The sequence below is a fragment of the Primulina eburnea genome, chromosome 15 (assembly GCF_022965805.1).
Source record: "Primulina eburnea isolate SZY01 chromosome 15, ASM2296580v1, whole genome shotgun sequence".
In the NCBI taxonomy this organism is placed as follows: domain Eukaryota; kingdom Viridiplantae; phylum Streptophyta; class Magnoliopsida; order Lamiales; family Gesneriaceae; genus Primulina; species Primulina eburnea.
Genome location: NC_133115.1, coordinates 10,703,782 through 10,722,694, shown reverse-complemented (window position 1 = coordinate 10,722,694; position 18,913 = coordinate 10,703,782).

Below are 18,913 nucleotides of genomic sequence, written 5' to 3'. Positions count from 1 at the left end.
TAAAGTCTAACATAGGGTTCTAATACTCCTAGTGGCTGCCGAAACACACACACCACACACACTTGCATTTTCGAAAATTGCAAGGCAAAAAACAAAGGCTAGTCGCTTCTCGTTCGCTCCTCTTCGTAACCCGCGCCAACGATTGAATATTCGAGCGTTTAACTCAAAGACACGTTCTAAACTATTCTTTTTCACCATGCAAATCCGATTATGCATGATTTACGTTCTTAAGCATGAAAAATATTTATATCAAATTATTTATCCTTTAAACGTATATCTATCAAAGTTGTGACGTTTCTATGCATATATGAATTGTGTTATACGCTCTAAGAGACACGCTGCCAATACAAGAGGTTTAAGGGACAGAAAAAGAGTCATTAAGTATGATACGAAGGCTGGACAAGGGCAGGAAATGACTAGAGTCGGGTGGCTAGCTCTTATGGTTTTCCATAGGGTTGAGTGATGTGTGGCTCGGTTAAGGGGAAGGGTCGCATTACCGCTGACCAAGGCTTGGCCAGGCCCTATGCAGGCCGAGACCATTAGGGTTAAGGGGTCCTCTAGGCACTAGACTCATGGGTTCTAAGGTGGAGCAGCCGCAAGCCCTAGGATCCCAACGCGTGTGCGTGTGCGTGGCTAGGTGTAGGGTGCGTGGGGCTGGGGCGTGCTGGTCCACGTTGGTTTGTGAGGGTCCAGGATGGTATGCTAGGGTCTGGGCATGGTTTGGTCCACGGCTGGCTCGAGGGTGGCTCAGGTTTTAGAGGGACGCAACTTGGTTTGGGGGCAGAAGGGTCGATTATGGCTTGGGAAAATAAGGGCCTCGAACCGTGGTCCACGGGGGGTGGATTCTGGTTCACTGGGGTATTTTAGGGATAAAAAATCTAATTTTAAAATTTGAGAAAAAAATATTAAGTTTTGAATTAATTCGGGTTTACAACGCTTCATGGTTTAGCTATTAAGTCATTAAAGTGAAAGACCCGGGTTTACATCTAAGAAAAATATTAGAAATCAAATTTAAGCTTATATGATGGTTCATGATAGGTTAGAGTCAAGAAAAGAAAGAAAAAGTCAAAATCGGAAAGTTCGGGTAAAGGGGTAAAATGGTTATTTTACGTTCGGGTAGTTAGAGATGTCTGTCAGTGTCCCGAAAAATCATAATACATACTAAATGATTTTTAAAAATATTTTTTATGATGAAGATATGATATTTTTATGATATATGCAAAAGCTACATGATTTTACCGAAACTTATAAGTTTTGGCTTCAGTTTCATAGTTTTGGCTCGATAGCTTCAGTTTTGGCTCGATAAGTGATCAGTTCGAGTCCTGATCAGTTTCAGTTTCTGCTCACTTAGGAAGAATCATTAGAAACACAATAACAAGTTTTGTTAACATCAAAATCAAAATTGCGAACATGAAATGTTTCAATAAATTTTTAGTGTTTTTTGTCATGTGTCGAGGTCTTCCTTCGTGTTCTGCCTTCTTCCTCTCTATTGATGTCTTCACTGTAGTCTTCTTTTATGTTCCTTCCCAACTTCCTCCCTTCACTTCTACACCTTTTTGTTCTCTTCCTTCTCAACTTCCTATGGGACCCAAACCTAATTCATTTTCTTAATCATTATTAAGATCCAATGTACCAATTAAGTAATGTGAGACATAAATTTTTTTTTTATGAATTACACGAGTGCGCAACAAATGAAATAAATTTTATTTTAATTACAAGATCAATATCCAGATCTAAGGTACAAGTCTTGTACAAAAGTGATTAATAATAAACGACTGTTTATTCACTACATGTCAGGTGATGAAACAGATCAACTTCTAAGTCCGGATCTCCACGCTAATCTTGAATCTCTTATCTTCTTTTCGAAACTGATCCTGTCCCACCTGTTGTCATGCACACATACAAATACAACAACAGCCGGATAACTCCGGTGAGAAATACATCCCAGTATAAACAACGTATACATGCAATCATATAAACGAATATAAAGCATGAAACACATATCGATAACATGTATCCAAATCTGAAAACATGAATCGATATAAAACTGTAAATCAACTAGTGACTCGTCATCTCATACTCGACTCATCTCTAATCTAGGGATCCCGGTTTCTGGAAATTGTCTCATATATTGAATCTCAGCGATAGGAGTTGATCTACTCCTAAGCAACATCGATATAATTCAATTATCCAGTGTCTTGGCATATCCGCCAAAGACTTGGCATATCCGCCAAAGACTAGGCATCTCCGCGCATGACTCAATACACGCTCTGCTATAACTCAATAGACTAAGCATATCAATCTCATGAAATTGCGAACATCAATGCAATAAACTAAAGTATGTGGTTTTTGGGAAACTCGAGTCCAATCTGACTCCAGTCAATCTCCCGGTTAACATAGATTTATACCTTTCTTTTCGTAGTACAAAATCTTTGAAACTCTGATCAATCTGCTATCGATTCTGAAGCCGTCAATATCAAATCTGAATGACATTCCCAATAGGCACAATATCAATATGAAATCTCAAATCAATACCGAATATGATCAATATCAATCTATTGATGTTTTCGACGGCATAAAAAACACAATATCGATATTTCCGTTAACTCAACATCACAGATACAATTTCATAACTCGTATCAATCACTAAACACAATCTAATATCAAATCTATATAATCTCAATAAAATCAATTCTGAAAATCATAACAATTTTATACGGCATCTGTTCTTCAATCCGGTTTCGATTATACGATGTCTATTATGTCAAGAACATCATATATGAATCATATCCGATTCTTTCACTATCATAATTTCAAATCATATCAGAAATGAATAAAACTTACGTCCAGTTGAAGTCTTTGCCGATTGGAACACGGTACCAAAGTCGGATTGAAATTTTGACGGACGGATCTTATGTAATCACAATTCTAAGAAGTGCAAAGGCGTAAGGATTCTCAACATTTCTCGGCCTTCTCTCTGAACCTGTCGTTCTTCTTTTCTGAATGTTGAAGTGAAATGAAACTTTCATATATATATATATATATATATCATGCATGGTGAAGGATAGGTGGCTCCTTCTAGGTGCAGCACGTCTCGCGCTATTGCGCGACCCTCCTCGGCACATATTGTAGAACCCGTAAATCAGTCTACGTATAAGCCATGCATAATTCTAGATTTTTAAATTTAAATTGACTTCATTGCATGATTATTTTAATGCATTTCTTTGAAGTTAATTATTTTATTATTTCATTTGCAGTAGTTTGATTTTTCAGTTATTTCAGTGAGCCCGGACTGGAGTTGGAGTTTTGAGATCGAATTTAAGATTCGATAAATATTTCCAGACTTTATTTTAGCTAGAAAGTAAGTTAATTTAAGTTAAAAAGGAGGTTTGAAGATTTAATTTAAGTTACTTGAGGTGAGTAGAAAATAAGCTCATTTGAGTTACTTAATTAAGGGAATTAATTCAATAAATTAATTAAGGATTAGTGAGGCTTTTAAGGACTATAAATTTACTAGCTAGAAAACAATTTCCCCTACATTTTTATTAGGGAATTTTGCCCCCCCCCCCCCCCCCCCCCCCCCCCTAGTTACTAGATGAGTCATTTGACAACTCATCACCTTTGACCCCTTCTTGGTATTTAATTAGTAGGATAATCCCTCCAATTTGTTTAGGACCAATTAATTAATTAAAGAGCTTATCCTAGTCTAGATTAGCAAGGTAGAATTCGGCCACCTAAATTCTAGATTCATCCAAGAGTCAATTGCTAGCAAACCAAATTCAAATTTCAAAAAAATGGAGACTTGGTCTTGATTCTCCCCTATATTTTTGCACCCATTCCCTCACTCCCATAACCACTCAATCACTCTCCCTCCCCACCGAATTCAGATCCATTTTCAGTGTAAAAAAACTGTGAGTCTTAGCTAGAGAGAAGGAGAAAGAAATCGAGAACAAGGAAAACAAGAGAAGCAACTCCGCCTCCTCCGCGCCGCGTCGTCGTCGTTTCGTTCGTTTTCTTTCGAAACGAAACCAGGCATGTCTTGACTTCTTTCACACCTCAATCAAGTCATATTATCAATTATTTTTTCAGTACATGATCGTGTTTTAGTGAGCAAAAACCGATATATACCAGCAAATTTCAGAAACTTATACATGCAGAATTTTCGATATTGCAAGATGCATTTCACGGTTTGCCTTGTGTTGTGAGTTTCAGGTATTGGTTCGATTCCAGGCTCCCAAGGTGACATCTAGACATGTTATAGCATGGATTAGGATCACTTTAGTCCAATATTTCAGTCCCCATGCTTGCTTGAATTCGCAAATGACAGCAACTTTATTATCGGTGCCATTTTGTGTCTCAAAGTTTCGGTTTTTGCTGTCAAGGAGAAAGGATCTGATCTTGGCTGTCCCAATGGCCTATAGCCATGGTTAGATCATTTCACTAGCATTTCTAAGAGGAGACTAAGTCGCCCTTTTGGTGGCTTGGTCCATGGCTAAGGGGTTTTACAGAAAACAACAAGAACAACCCCTACTCCCCTTCGGCCCCTTCATTTTTCAGCAAGTGTAACATTCAGTTTGGTGGAATGGTGTGGATCTTGGTTGGCCTATGGCCCCTAGCCACGGTTCATACCATGCCCCTAGATTTTTAGATCGTGCCATGGTCAATCAAATGGCCACTGGAACGACACGAGACAACAATCAAAACAAAACACCTCACGCATACAAAGGTGTTCTCGGTTGGATCCTTCGGTTGAGTTAGGGTGTGATGCGGATTGTGGCTGGCCTAGGGCCCTTAGCCATGGTTCGAATCATTCCTTGGGACGTTGTGGAGAGGCTTTGGTCGGTGGTTCAAGTCCCAATGGCCAAAAGTCTCGCAAACGACGCGATGCAAGCAAGGTTGCAGCTGCTGGAAATTTACAGCAAGTTGCTGTGTCGGTTCGGAGGCTCGTTCGAGTTCTCGGTTGGCTTTTAGCCTATGGCCTTGGACTGGACAGTGCCCCATTGAGTAGGAAGGTCATGTGTTTGGCCGTTTGTGATTCGGATAATTTTTGAGGTCGTACGAGAATTTACGGTGCGATGTGCCAAATTGACTCTCGAAAGAGCGTTTCTTGTTTTGGCCTCCATTTCACCTAGGTTTCGACCCTCATCATTTTAGGAGCATTAGTTCATAATTTTAAGCGTATTTTAATCATGACTATACGTCGGTTCAGTGTCGGTTCGGGTTGGTTCAGAGTCATGATTAAGTACGAAGTCATTAGGCGTCATAGTCGCATTTTTGAACTTAAAGCGCATAGTTGGCCAAGTTTAAGCTATTGCATATTTTCATGACATATTTAGGTTGCAGCGAGCCTGGGATCGATCCAATCCAGTTCGTAAAATATACAAGATATTTTCATTATGCCATTTAATTATATTACGTGCATGAAAATAGAAAATACTTATTTTTGAGATTTATGCGATGTGGCTTGTGGTCAATTCACTATTATGGGAGCATTATTTTATACGGTCGCCAGTGACCGATCAGTTCAGTTTGATACCACCCGGTCGCCAGTGACCGGTCAGTTCAGTTTGATACTCCCCGGTAGCCTAGTTACCGATCAGTTCAGTTCAGTGCAGGGGCCACAGGCGTAGACCATAATCTCAACAGAAAATTTTTATCAGTTATTTCAGTACAGGGCTCCAAGGAGCAAACATTTTTACTGCGATTTTCAGTTCAGTTATGCACGTATTATAATTGTTCAGTACAAGTTATTTTCAGTATGCCTCATGCCATGATATTTTATCCATGCAAATTACATTTTTACTCGTTACCTGCGATATATGCATGCTGAGTCTTTGGGCTCACTAGACTTGATTGTTGTAGGTACTGATGAGGCCAGGGCCGAGGGCGGGGACCAGTGAGCCAGCTTGGGTCGGCAGTAGTGGCACCCGAGGACCTCAGTCCAGCATTTGTTATTTTATTCCGCAAACAATTTTATCAGTCGTTGGATATTTTTAAATTGTTATTTTTGGCAAACTTTATTTTCTTCCGCTGCTATATTTTAAACATTGAACTTGAGTTATCAGTTGATTTTATGAATGAGGCACTCCATTTATTTTTAAAAAGAAAATTTTTAATTTTCCGCAAATTTTCAAGCAAGGAGTTTTAGGGTTATTTCAATTGGTATCAGAGCCAGGTTCTGTAAAGGGTTACACTAGTACTGACCACGAGAAGCTCACGAAGCCACGTCTTCGGTCTGTAAGTTTTACATTTCAGCATTTTATTTAAAGCATGAATTATTTTGACAGCATGCTTCCATGAAATAATTTCGACCAGATTTTCAGTATTTCAGTGTTCATTAAAAATAAATTATGGAATTATGCATGTTAGTTACGTATGGGTTATGTTGGAACAGTATGCCCCCTAGACGCATTCTAGAGCGCAATAGAGAGGAGGAGCCTCGCCGATAGGACAGGGAGGAGCATAGATAGGAGGGAGACATACCACCTCCACCACCGCCCCCACCTGACATGAGTGCCCAGATGTTAGCTGGGATGACGCAGTTCGTAGCACAGTTAGCGGGGAACAATGCTGTGGTGACTAGGCCGACAGGGCCCGAGGCTGTTTACGAGCGATTCATGAAGATGCGTCCGAAGGAGTTCTCTGGGACGTCTGACCCCATGATTGCCGAGGGATGGATCAAATCCCTCGAGGTCATCTTCGAGTTTATGGAGCTGGGAGACGCAGACCGAGTCCGATGTGCCGCCTATCTGTTCACTGGAGACGCCCGCTTATGGTGGGAAGGAGTGTCAGTAGCCCTGACCTTGGTTACACTTTCATGGACACGCTTTACGGAAGTTTTCTACTCCAAGTATTTTGCGGAGGAAGTTTGCACCAGATTGACCACCGAGTTCATGAGTTTGAGACAGGGGATATGACGGTTACGGAGTTCATCCGTAAGTTCGAGAGGGGCTGTCACTTTGTGCCCCTGATCGCGAATGATGCCAAAGCCAAGTTGATGCATTTTCTGGTGTGTTTACGGCCGATCTTGCACCGGGATGTTAGGGTGTCTGACCCAGCTACTTATGAGATTGATGTCTCCAAAGCCCTAGCCGCAGAGCAAGACCTGCGAGATATCGAGAGGGACCGCCAGGGCAAGCGCCCAGTTCAGGCACCACACCGCCCTCCTCCTCATCAGCATCACCAGCAGAACAAGAGGCCTTTTCATGGACCGCCGAGAAACAGAGGCCAGCAGCAGCAGCAGCAGAAGCGGGGACGCCCAGCCCCGAGGACTTATGAGCACCCAGTCTGTCCCAGGTGCTCACGCCGCCATCCTGGAGCATGTATGTCTGGCTCAGGAAAGTGTTTTAAGTGTGGCAGTCCAGACCACATGTTGTTGCAGTGCCCCCAGAGGAATCTGCCTACTCAAGGCAGAGTTTTTGCTCTCCATGCCGCGGAAACAAACCCGGAGACTATTTTGTTGACAGGTACCTTTAAGCTTTAAGTTATTATTCGAATTTCAGCGTTTTGGGAAACAGAATTAAGATTTTTGAACTTAGAACTGTTATAGGATTGCATGCTCTACTCAGAATTATTTTGGAGATTTAAGTTAGAAGAACTTTGACCTGTGCATGTCTATAAGTTTAGTTCTTGTAGTGGGATTCAACTTAGAGTTCCGATCTTTCAGGGAGAATTTTTATATCGGGTTCCGCTACCAAGGCCTTGATAGATTCAGGGGTCACTCACTTGTTTATTTCGGAGGACTTTGCAAATTTTCTCAAGATTAAGACCATTGGGCTAGACATAGCATTTTCAGTAGTGTTGCCGTCAGGCGAGGAGATGGCAGCTACCAATGTTATCCGAGATATAGACCTGGAGCTGCACGGTAATCTTGTTTATGCGGATCTGATTGTGCTACCGATGCCGGAATTTGACATTATCCTAGGGATGGACTGGCTATTGAAGAACAGAGTGTTGATAGACTTCCAGCGGAGATCTGTCCTTGTCCGACCGCCTGGAATGGAGCAGTTCTTATTTGAGCCGGACAGGTACTTTCCTTTACCGCGCATTATTCCTTATGTTTAGACCAGGAAGCTCATGCATAGAGGGTGTCGGGCATTTCTAGCGACCTTTTTATCTATCCCCGAGGAACCCAGCCAGTCAGCCTCAGATGTTTCGATTGTCAGAGATTTCTTAGACGTTTTTCCCGAAGGCGTCTCTGGTATGCCACCCGAGAGAGAGGTGGAGTTTTCCATTGAGCTTATGCCAGGTACGACTCCGATATCCAAAGCGCCGTACCGATTAGCACCGACAGAGATGGCAGAGCTTAAGAAGCAGATTCAGGAACTTCTCGACAAGGAATTCATTCGCCCGAGCTTTTCACCATGGGGCGCGCCGGTCTTATTTGTGAAAAAGAAGGATGGCTCGATGAGGCTCTGCATTGACTATCGGGAGTTGAACAGGGTTACAGTGAAGAACAAATACCCACTGCCGAGGATTGAGGATCTGTTTAACCAGTTGCAGGGAGCTTCGATTTTCTCTAAGATAGATCAGCGTTCCGGTTATCACCAGTTGAGGGTGAGAGATGCAGATGTCTCAAAGACTTCTTTTAGGACTCGTTCCTTGTGATGCCGTTCGGTCTGATGAATGCGCCAGAGATCTTCATGGATCTCATGAATCGCGTATTTCAGCCGTATCTTGACCAGTTTGTGATAGTGTTCATAGATGACATTCTCGTCTACTCCAAGAGTCGGGAGGAGCACAGCAGGCATCTGACCACAGTGTTGCAGACCTTGCAGAAGCATAAGTTGTTCGCGAAGTTCAGCAAGTGCGAATTCTGGTTAGAGAAGGTGGCGTTCTTAGGCCACATTGTTTCTAGCAGTGGCATTGAGGTAGACCCAGCGAAAGTCGCTACAGTCAGAGATTGGGTTGTGCCGCAGAATGCATCTGAGATCCACATTTTCCTTGGGCTAGCAGGATATTACAGAAAGTTCATTCAGGGATTCTCCTCTATTGCCGTTCCACTCACATCACTGACCAAGAAAAATGCTAAATTCGTGTGGAGCGAGGAGTGTCAGAAGAGCTTCGATACTTTGAATCAAGCTCTTATCTCAGCACCAGTTTTGGCCATGCCATCAGGGCCTAGCGAGTTTGTTCTTTATACCGATGCTTCGAAGCTCGGTCTTGGTGCAATTCTGATGCAGCATGGGAGAGTGATAACATATGCTTCCCGACAGCTGAAGGTCCATGAGAAGAATTACCCTACCCATGATCTGGAGTTAGCGGCCGTAGTTTTTGCCTTGAAGATTTGGAGGCATTATTTGTATGGAGAGAAGTGCCAGATCTTTACCGACCACAAGAGCCTCAAGTATTTCTTTACGCAGAAGGAGCTGAACATGCGTCAGAGGCGTTGGTTGGAGCTTGTGAAAGACTACGATTGTGACATTAGCTACCACCCGGGTAAAGCTAATGTAGTTGCGGATGCTTTGAGCAGGAAAGTCGCAGTGAGGGCTCATTTGACGATTCAGAATCCTCTTCAGATTGAGATGCAGAGGTTTGATCTTGAGACTTATCCTCGAGGTAGAGTTCCTCGTTTATCTACCTTGACTATCCAGTCCTCTCTTATTGACCGTATTCGCTGTGGTCAGGCAGCAGATGAGCAGTTGGCACAGTGGAAGAAGAGAGATGAAGCCAAGGGCAGTGTCTTGTATACAGTCAGCGACGGTATCTGAGACAGTATATGGGTTCCTAGCAGTGATTCTATCCGAGCAGACATCTTATCAGAGGCCCATATGTCCCCGTACTCCATTCACCCTGTGAGTACGAAGATGTACAAAGATCTGCAGCTATTGTATTGGTGGCCTGGTATGAAGAAGGACATCAGACGGTTTGTGTCCGAGTGTCTGACCTGTCAGTTAGTGAAGGCCGAGCATCAGAGACCCGCAGGTTTGCTCAAGCCTCTTCCTATTCCTGAGTGGAAGTGGCAGAATGTCACCATGGATTTTGTGACCGGTTTGCCGAGGTCAGCCAGAGGATCGAATGCTATTTGGGTAGTAGTCAAGATGTAGTAGTCAAGATCCGTGATAGGATGAGGACTGCTCAGAGCCGACAGAAGAGTTATGCCGATCAGCGGAGGAGAGACTTAGAGTTTGCAGTGGGCAATCATGTCTTAGTGAAAGTGGCACCTATGAAGGGTGTCATGAGATTTGGCAAGAAAGGAAAGCTCAGTCCGAGATTCATTGGACCGTTTGAGATCCTCGACAGAGTTGGGACGCTAGCGTATCGTGTGGCTCTTCCGCCGAATCTGGCTGGAGTACACAATGTGTTCCACGTCTCCATGCTGAGAAAGTACATGGCGAATCCTTCGCATGTGCTGAACTTGGAGCCGTTGCAGCTTACTCCGAACTTATCTTATGAGGAGAGACTAGTGCAGATCTTAGACAGGCAGAAGAAGAAGCTTCGGAACAAGCTGGTTAAGCGAGTTAAAGTCAAATGGCTCAACCATTCTGAGGAGGAAGCTACGTGGGAGTCTGAGCCGGAGATGAGAGATCGATACCCCGAGTTATTCGGTGAGTTCTAATTTCGAGGACGAAATTTCTTTTAAGGGAGGAAGGATTGTAGAACCCGTAAATCATTCTACGTATAAGTCATGCATAATTCTAGATTTTTAAATTTAAATTGACTTCATTGCATGATTATTTTAATGCATTTCTTTGAAGTTAATTATTTTATTATTTCATTGCAGTAGTTTGATTTTTCAGTTATTTCAGTGAGGCCGGACTAGAGTTGGAGTTTTGAGATAGAATTTAAGATTCGATAAATATTTCCAGACTTTATTTTAGCTAGCAAGTAAGTTAATTTAAGTTAAAAAGGAGGTTTGAGGATTTAATTTAAGTTACTCAAGGTGAGTAGAAAATAAGCTCATTTGAGTTACTTAATTAAGGGAATTAATTCAATAAATTAATTAAGGATTAGTGAGGCTTTTAAGGATTATAAATTTACTAGCTAGAAAACAATATCCCCTACATTTTTATTACGGAATTTTCGGCCCCCCCTAGTTACTAGATGATTCATTTGCCAACTCATCACCTTTGACCCCTTCTTGGTATTTAATTAGTAGGATAATCCCTCCAATTTGTTTAGCATCAATTAATTAATTAAAGAGCTTATCCTAGTCTAGATTAGCAAGGTAGAATTCGGCTTAGCTAGAGAGAAGGAGAAAGAAATCGAGAACAAGGAAAACAAGAGAAGCAACTCCGCCTCCTCCGCGCCGCGTCGTCGTCGTTTCGTTCGTTTTCTTTCGAAACGAAACCAGGCATGTCTAGACTTCTTTCAAACCTCAATCAAGTCATATTATCAATTATTTTTTCAGTACATGATCGTGTTTTAGTGAGCAAAAACCGAAATATACCAGCAAATTTCAGAAACTTATACATGCAGAATTTTTGATATTTCAAGATGCATTTCAAGGTTTGCATTGTGTTGTGAGTTTCAAGTATTGGTTCGATTCCAGGCTCCCAAGGTGACATCTAGACATGTTCTAGCATGGATTAGGATCACTTTAGTCCAATATTTCAGTCCCCATGCTTGCTTGAATTCGCAAATGACAGCAACTTTATTATCGGTGCCATTTTGTGTCTCAAAGTTTCGGTTTTTGCTGTCAAGGAGAAAGGATCTGATCTTGGCTGCCTCAAGGGCCTATAGAAATGGTTAGATCATTTCACTAGCATTTCTAAGATGTGACTAAGTCGCCCTTTTGGTGGCTTGGTCCATGGCTAAGCGGTTTTACAGAAAACAACAAGAACAACCCCTACTCCCCTTCGACCCCTTCATTTTTCAGCAAGTGTAACATTCAGTTTGGTGGAATGGTGTGGATCTTGGTTGGCCTATGGCCCCTAGCCATGGTTCATACCATGCCCCTAGATTTCTAGATCGTGCCATGGTCAATCAAAGGGCCACTGGAACGACACAAGACAACAATCAAAACAAAACACCTCACGCATACAAAGGTGTTCTCGGTTGGATCCTTCGGTTGAGTTAGGGTGTGATGCGGATTGTGGCTGGCCTAGGGCCCTTAGCCATGGTTCGAATCATTCCTTGGGACGTTGTGGAGAGGCTTTGGTCGGCGGTTCAAGCCCCAATGGCCAAAAGTCTCGCAAACGACGCGATGCAAGCAAGGTTGCAGCTGCTTGAAATTTACAGCAAGTTGCTGTGTCGGTTCGGAGGCTCGTTTGAGTTCTCGGTTGGCTTTTAGCCTATGACCTTGGACTGGACAGTGCCCCCATTGAGTTAGGAAGGTCATGTTTTCGACCGTTTGAGATTCGGATCATTTTTGAGGTCGTACGAGAATTTACGGTGCGATGTGCCAAATTGACTCTCGAAAGAGCGTTTCTTGTTTTGGCCTCCATTTCACCTAGGTTTCGACCCTCATCATTTTAGGAGCATTAGTTCATAATTTTAAGCGTATTTTAATCATGACTATACGTCGGTTCAGTGTCGGTTCGGGTTGGTTCGGAGTCATGATTAAATACGAAGTCATTAGGCGTCATAGTCGCAGTTTGGAACTTAAAGCGCATAGTTGGCCAAGTTTAAGCTATTGCATATTTTCATGACATATTTAGGTTGCAGCGAGCCTGGGATCGATCCAATCCAGTTCGTAAAATATACAGGATATTTTCAATATGCCATTTAATTATATTACGTGCATGAAAATAGAAAATACTTATTTTTGAGATTTATGCGATGTGGCTTGTGGTCAATTCACTATTATGGGAGCATTATTTTATACGGTCGCCAGTGACCGATCAGTTCAGTTTGGTACCACCCGGTCGCCAGTGACCGGTCAGTTCAGTTTGATACTCCCCGGTAGCCAGTTACCGATCAGTTCAGTTCAGTGCAGGGGCCATAGGCGTAGACCATAATCTCAACAGAAAATTTTTACCAGTTATTTCAGTACAGGTCTCCAAGGAGCAAACATTTTTACTGTGATTTTCAGTTCAGTTATGCACGTATTATAATTGTTCAGTACAAGTTATTTTCAGTATGCCTCATGCCATGATATTTTATCCATGCAAATTACATTTTTACTCGTTACCTGCGATATATGCATGCTGAGTCTTTAGGCTCACTAGACTTGATTGTTGTAGGTACTGATGAGGCCAGGGCCGAGGGCGGGGACCAGTGAGCCAGCTTGGGTCGGCAGTAGTGGCACCCGAGGACCTCAGTCCAGCATTTGTTATTTTATTCCGCAAACAATTTTATCAGTCGTTGGATATTTTTAAATTGTTAGTTTTGGAAAACTTTATTTTCTTCCGCTGCTATATTTTAAACATTGAACTTGAGTTATCAGTTGATTTTATGAATGAGGCACTCCATTTATTTTTAAAAAGAAAATTTTTAATTTTCAGCAAATTTTCAAGCAAGGAGTTTTAGGGTTATTTCACATATGCGCGAGAAACTATGTCTCGGCGCGTGTCTCTCGGCAGCTCGCGCATATGCGCGCCCTCACGCGGCCCATATGCGCGAGGTTCTCTGCCAATCTGTCTCATATGCGCGGGTCCTGTCGCGCATATGCGCGAGGTCCTCTGCCTACCTCGCGTATATGCGCGACCCGCGCGAGGGCTCATCCTCGCATATATTTCCAATATTTTTTCCGGCTTTTCCGGTTCGATCCAATTCGTCTATAATCACATCAATTATCAACAAATCATTTCAGATTACAATAATCAAAATCTCGATCATTACATTTATCTCCCCCTAAGATCCGATTTCGTCCCCGAAATCACAGGCAATCAAATTAGATACCGAATCAGATACAATAAGGAATGGAGAATAGAAGCTAAATAATAAAACTCACATCAATGAAATAACTCTGAGAATCTCTGTCTCATATCTGATTCTGTCTCCCAAGTAGCTTCTTCAATGCCATGATGACTCCACTGAACTTTCACAAGTGGAATAGTCTTCGTTCTGAGTTGCTTTTCTTTACGATCAAGAATCTAGATCGGCTTTTCAAAGTAACTCAGTGTCTCGTCAAGTTCGGCCTCATCTGGCTGAATAATATGAGATGCGTCAGGGAGATACTTCTGCAATAACGATACATGAAAGTCATCATGTATCCCAGATAAAGAAGGCGGTAGGGAGAGTCGATAGGCACGATATCTTATCTTCTCGAGAATCTCATACGACCAAATATAACGTGGAGACAATTTCCCTTTCTTGCCAAATCTGACAACACCTCTGAAAGGAGAAATCTTCAGAAACACTCGGTCTCCTGCCTCAAATACCAATGGTCGACGTCGAATATTGGCATATTTGGCATGTCTGTCTCGAGCTGTTCTCATTCTCTTCTGAATCAGCTTCACTTTTTCTGTCATATCTCTAATCATATCAGGCCAAATCTCAGGTACCTCAGAGATATAATCCCAATACAGAGGGGACCTGCACTTCTTACCGTACAACGCTTCAAACGGTGCCATCTCAATACTCGTCTGATAGCTGTTGTTGTACGAAAACTCACAAAGTGGAAAAGATTCTTGCCAACTAGTGCTAAAATCAAGCAGTACTGCTCTCAGCATATCCTCCAGTGTCTGGATAGTTCTCTCTGACTGTCCGTCAGTCTGAGGATGATATGCGGTACTCAGATGTAACTTCGTACCTAGAGCCTGCTGTAAACTCTGTCAGAAGTGCGAAGTAAACCGAGGATCACGGTCTGAAACAATCGACTTCGGCACTCCGTGCAATCTGACCACTTCTCTGATATAGATCTCTGCCATTTGGTCACGTCTGTATGTCATCTTGTACGAAATAAAGCATGTAGATTTGGTCAATCTGTCAATCACGACCCAAATCGCATCACAACCTCGGGAGGAACATGATAGCTTTGTAACAAAATCCATGGAAATGTGATCTCATTTCCATTCAGGAATAGACAAGCTCTGTAACAGTCTTCCTGGTTTCTTTCTTTCTGCTTTCACATGTTGGCAATTCAGACACCTGGATTAAAACTCTGCAATACCAGCTTTCATTTATTTCCACCAGAACTGTCTTTTCAAATCATTATACATCTTTCTGCCACCAGGATGAATACTGAATCGACTGTTGTGCGCTTCTGAAAATACCTGTCGTTTCAAATCTGCAACATCTGGCACAACAATACGATTATTCACATACAAACACAACACTGTCACGAACTTGATACTTTGATCGATGCCCTACTCTGATCATCGCAATCCAGTTCTGAACGTTCTGATCAACTTTCTAAGCCGCTTTAATTCTCAAAATCAGATCTGGTTCGACTTGAACAACATAAAGTCTCAACGGTCTACAATCTGTATCAAATACCAATCCAGAAAGACAAAAATCTTCTATCAAATTTAAAACACCAATCGTCGATAAGGGTAAAGAACATATCTTTCGACTCAGTGCATCAGCTGCTTCATTCGATTTCCCCGGATAGTATTTGATTTCACAATCAAAATCCTTCAATAAATCAAGCCATCTTCGCTGCCTCATATTCAATTCTGACTGTGAAAACAAATATTTCAAACTCTTGTGATCAGAATAAATCTCAAAATTCTCACCGTATAGGTAACGTCGCCATATCTTCAATGCAAATACAATGGCTGCCAATTCAAGATCATGATTTGGGTAGCGAGTCTCGTGTGGCTTCAACTGTCTCGAAGCATAAGCGATAACATGTCCCCGCTGCATCAAAACACAACCCAATCCTCTGTGAGAAGCATCACAATAAACAACGAAATCACCAGTACCTGATGGAATAGTCAGTATCGGTGCACTGGTCAATCTCTTCTTCAACTCTAGAAAACTGGACTCACAGTCTTCTGACCAAACAAATGGTGCATTCTTTTGAGTCAAATGCGTGATAGGTTTAGCAATGCTCGAGAAATCTTTAATAAATTGACGGTAATATCCAGCCAAACCCATAAAACTGTTAATCTTTGGCACTGATGTCGATCTCGGCCAAGAAATCACGGCCTCAACCTTGCTGGGATCAACTGATATATCATCTCCGGATATGTTATGACCCAGAAATACAACATGTCTCAACTAGAATTTACATTTCGACAGTTTTGCATACAATTTCTCAGCCCTCAAAATTCGCAACACAGTTCTCAAATGCTCATCATGATCAATTATATTCTTAGAATAAATCAAAATATCATCAATGAAAATAATCACGAAATCATCGAGATATTTCTGAAACACACGGTTCATCAGACCCATAAATACAGCTGGAGCATTCGTCAAACCAAAAGGCATGACAATAAACTCATAATGTCCATACCTGGTTATGAACGTTGTCTTCGAGATATCAGAATCTCTGACTCTCAGCTGATGATATCCAGATCTCAAATCGATCTTGGAATAAACACAAAAACCCTCCAACTGATCAAATAAATCATCGATACGAAGCAAGGGATATTTGTTCTTTACCGTCGCCTTGTTCAGTTGTCGGTAGTCAATACAAACCGCCAATGATGGACTCGATTTTAGTACGTCAACTGAATATACAAGGAATCCCTCTGCTCCTTTTCTGTAGTAATCGAGTCATAGACATAGCAGATATCAAAGAAATTCTAGATCTAGAACCCTTACCGTAAAATTTCCATTCGTCAGCCATATCAGGTCTGAATCTCACAATCTTATGGAAACAATCAATGGTAACTATGTACTTGGTCAGCATATCAATACCGATAATACAGTCAAAATCAGACAACCCAAGTACAATACAATCCAAATCAATCTCATGCCCGTCATACTGTAGCATACAATATTTCACAGAATTCACTGATATCAACCCTGTCCCCAAAGTAAAAGAGACAGATACTACAACAGATAAAGACTCAACAGTAAAATCATGCATCAAAGCAAATCGCTCAGAAAGAAATGTATGAGAAGCACCCATATCTATCAATAAGCAGGATAACAACATAAGGAACAGTTACCTGCAACAACATCGTCTAATGCTTCCTGAGCCTGTTCCTTTGTCAAAGCAAATACTCTGGCCTGCTGTCCAGGAGGCTGGATAACTGTCTGGATTCCTCCTGGCCTCTACTGTGACGGAGTAGTAGTCGGTGGTGACTGGAAAGAATGAACAACTGATAATCGTCTTTCAGTCTGAGCCACTGATCCAGCTGATTCTGCTCTCTGGGATCCCTGGGAACCTCTCTGTGGACATACTCTCGCTAAATGTCCCTGCTGTCTACAAATACGGCAACTACCAATCACTCCTTGGCATTACTCAGTCGGATGTCTCCCTCCGTTCCCTCCGCAAGTTCTGCAATAAGCTCCGGTATAACTCTGGCTCTGTCTGGAACCACTGGAGATCGAAGAACTGCTGCCCGACTTCTTAAACTGTTTTCCTATGGCTTTCAAATAATCTTTCTTGCCACCACTACTGCTGCCACTCTCGAATCTGGGAGGTGGTTGTTGTGGTCTCGGTGCTGGAGGAACATAGGAAGCTCCTTTCTGCCTAATCAGGCCAGCTTCAGCTCCTTTGGCTCTGTTTAGGGCATCAGCAAAGTTATTGGGTCTCCCGATGTTCACCAATGTAAAAATATCGGGATTCAATCCATTGATGAACTAATCAGCCATAGCTTCATCATTCTCAGCCACGTGCGGAGCAAATAGCAGCAAAGTAGAGAACTTGGCCACATATTCTTCAATGTTCAACTGATCATGTCTCAGATTTGCAAACTCTGTCCCCTTGTCTTTCCTGTACGACACTGGGAAAAATCTCTGATAGAATTCAGTCTTAAAAACATTCCAAGTGATATTCGTACCTCGATGCTCCAAGGCCCTCTTTGCCGTGATCCACCAGTTCTTTGAAACGTCATGCAACTGGTACCCTATCAGTCTGACACGGAGCTCATCTGTATAGTCCAAGGAATCAAACAGCATCTCAATATCATCTAACCAACACTCACAGTCAACAAAAGTCTCTGTTCCTTTCAGGGTTGGCGGTTTGAACGACTGAAACCTCTTCAGTAGGGTTTCCATCGGTGTTGCTGTCACATCCATCGTATTAGCAGAAGTACTACCCTGTTCTGGGACTCTTCGAGGAGGCATATCTGATTATCAAAATGGTTAGTAACCAAATACAACAACCTGTTTCAGTCCTCCTCTGATCATCTTACTGCTGATCAAGAATCGGTTCTGATTCATTTTCAATAATACACGTTACAAATCAAATAAGATAATTCAGGTAAACATGTATTTCAAAGCAGTAAAAAATGCTAGCAATCAAAAGAAAGGAAGGAAACTCAACATACCCCGCTCACTAGCTTCTATCTCAGTCTCAAGAACCTACTGATCTGATACCACCTACTGTGGAGACCCGAACCTAATTCAATTTCTTAATCATTATTAAGATCCAATGTAACAATTAAGTAATGTGAGACATAATTTTTTTTTTTATAAATTACACAAGTGCGCAACAAATGAAATAAATTTTATTTCATTTACAAGATCAATATCCAGATCTAAGGTACAAGTCTTGTACAAAATTGATTCATAATAAACTACTTTTTATTCACTACATGTCAGGTGATGAAACAGATCTACTTCTAAGTCCGGATCTCCACGCTAATCTTGAAACTCTCATCCTCTTTTCGAACCTGATCTTTTCCCACCTGTTGTCATGCACACATACAAACACAACAACAGCCGGATAAGTCCGGTGAGAAATACATCTCAGTACAAAGAACGTATACATGCCATCATATAAACAAATATAAAGCATAAAACACATATCAATAACATGTATCCAAATCTGAAAACATGAATCGATATATTACTGTAAATCAACTAGTGACTCGTCATCTCAGACTCGACTCATCTCTAATCTAGGGATCCCGGTTTCTGGACATTGTCTCATATATCGAATCTCAGCGATAGGAGTTGATCTACTCCT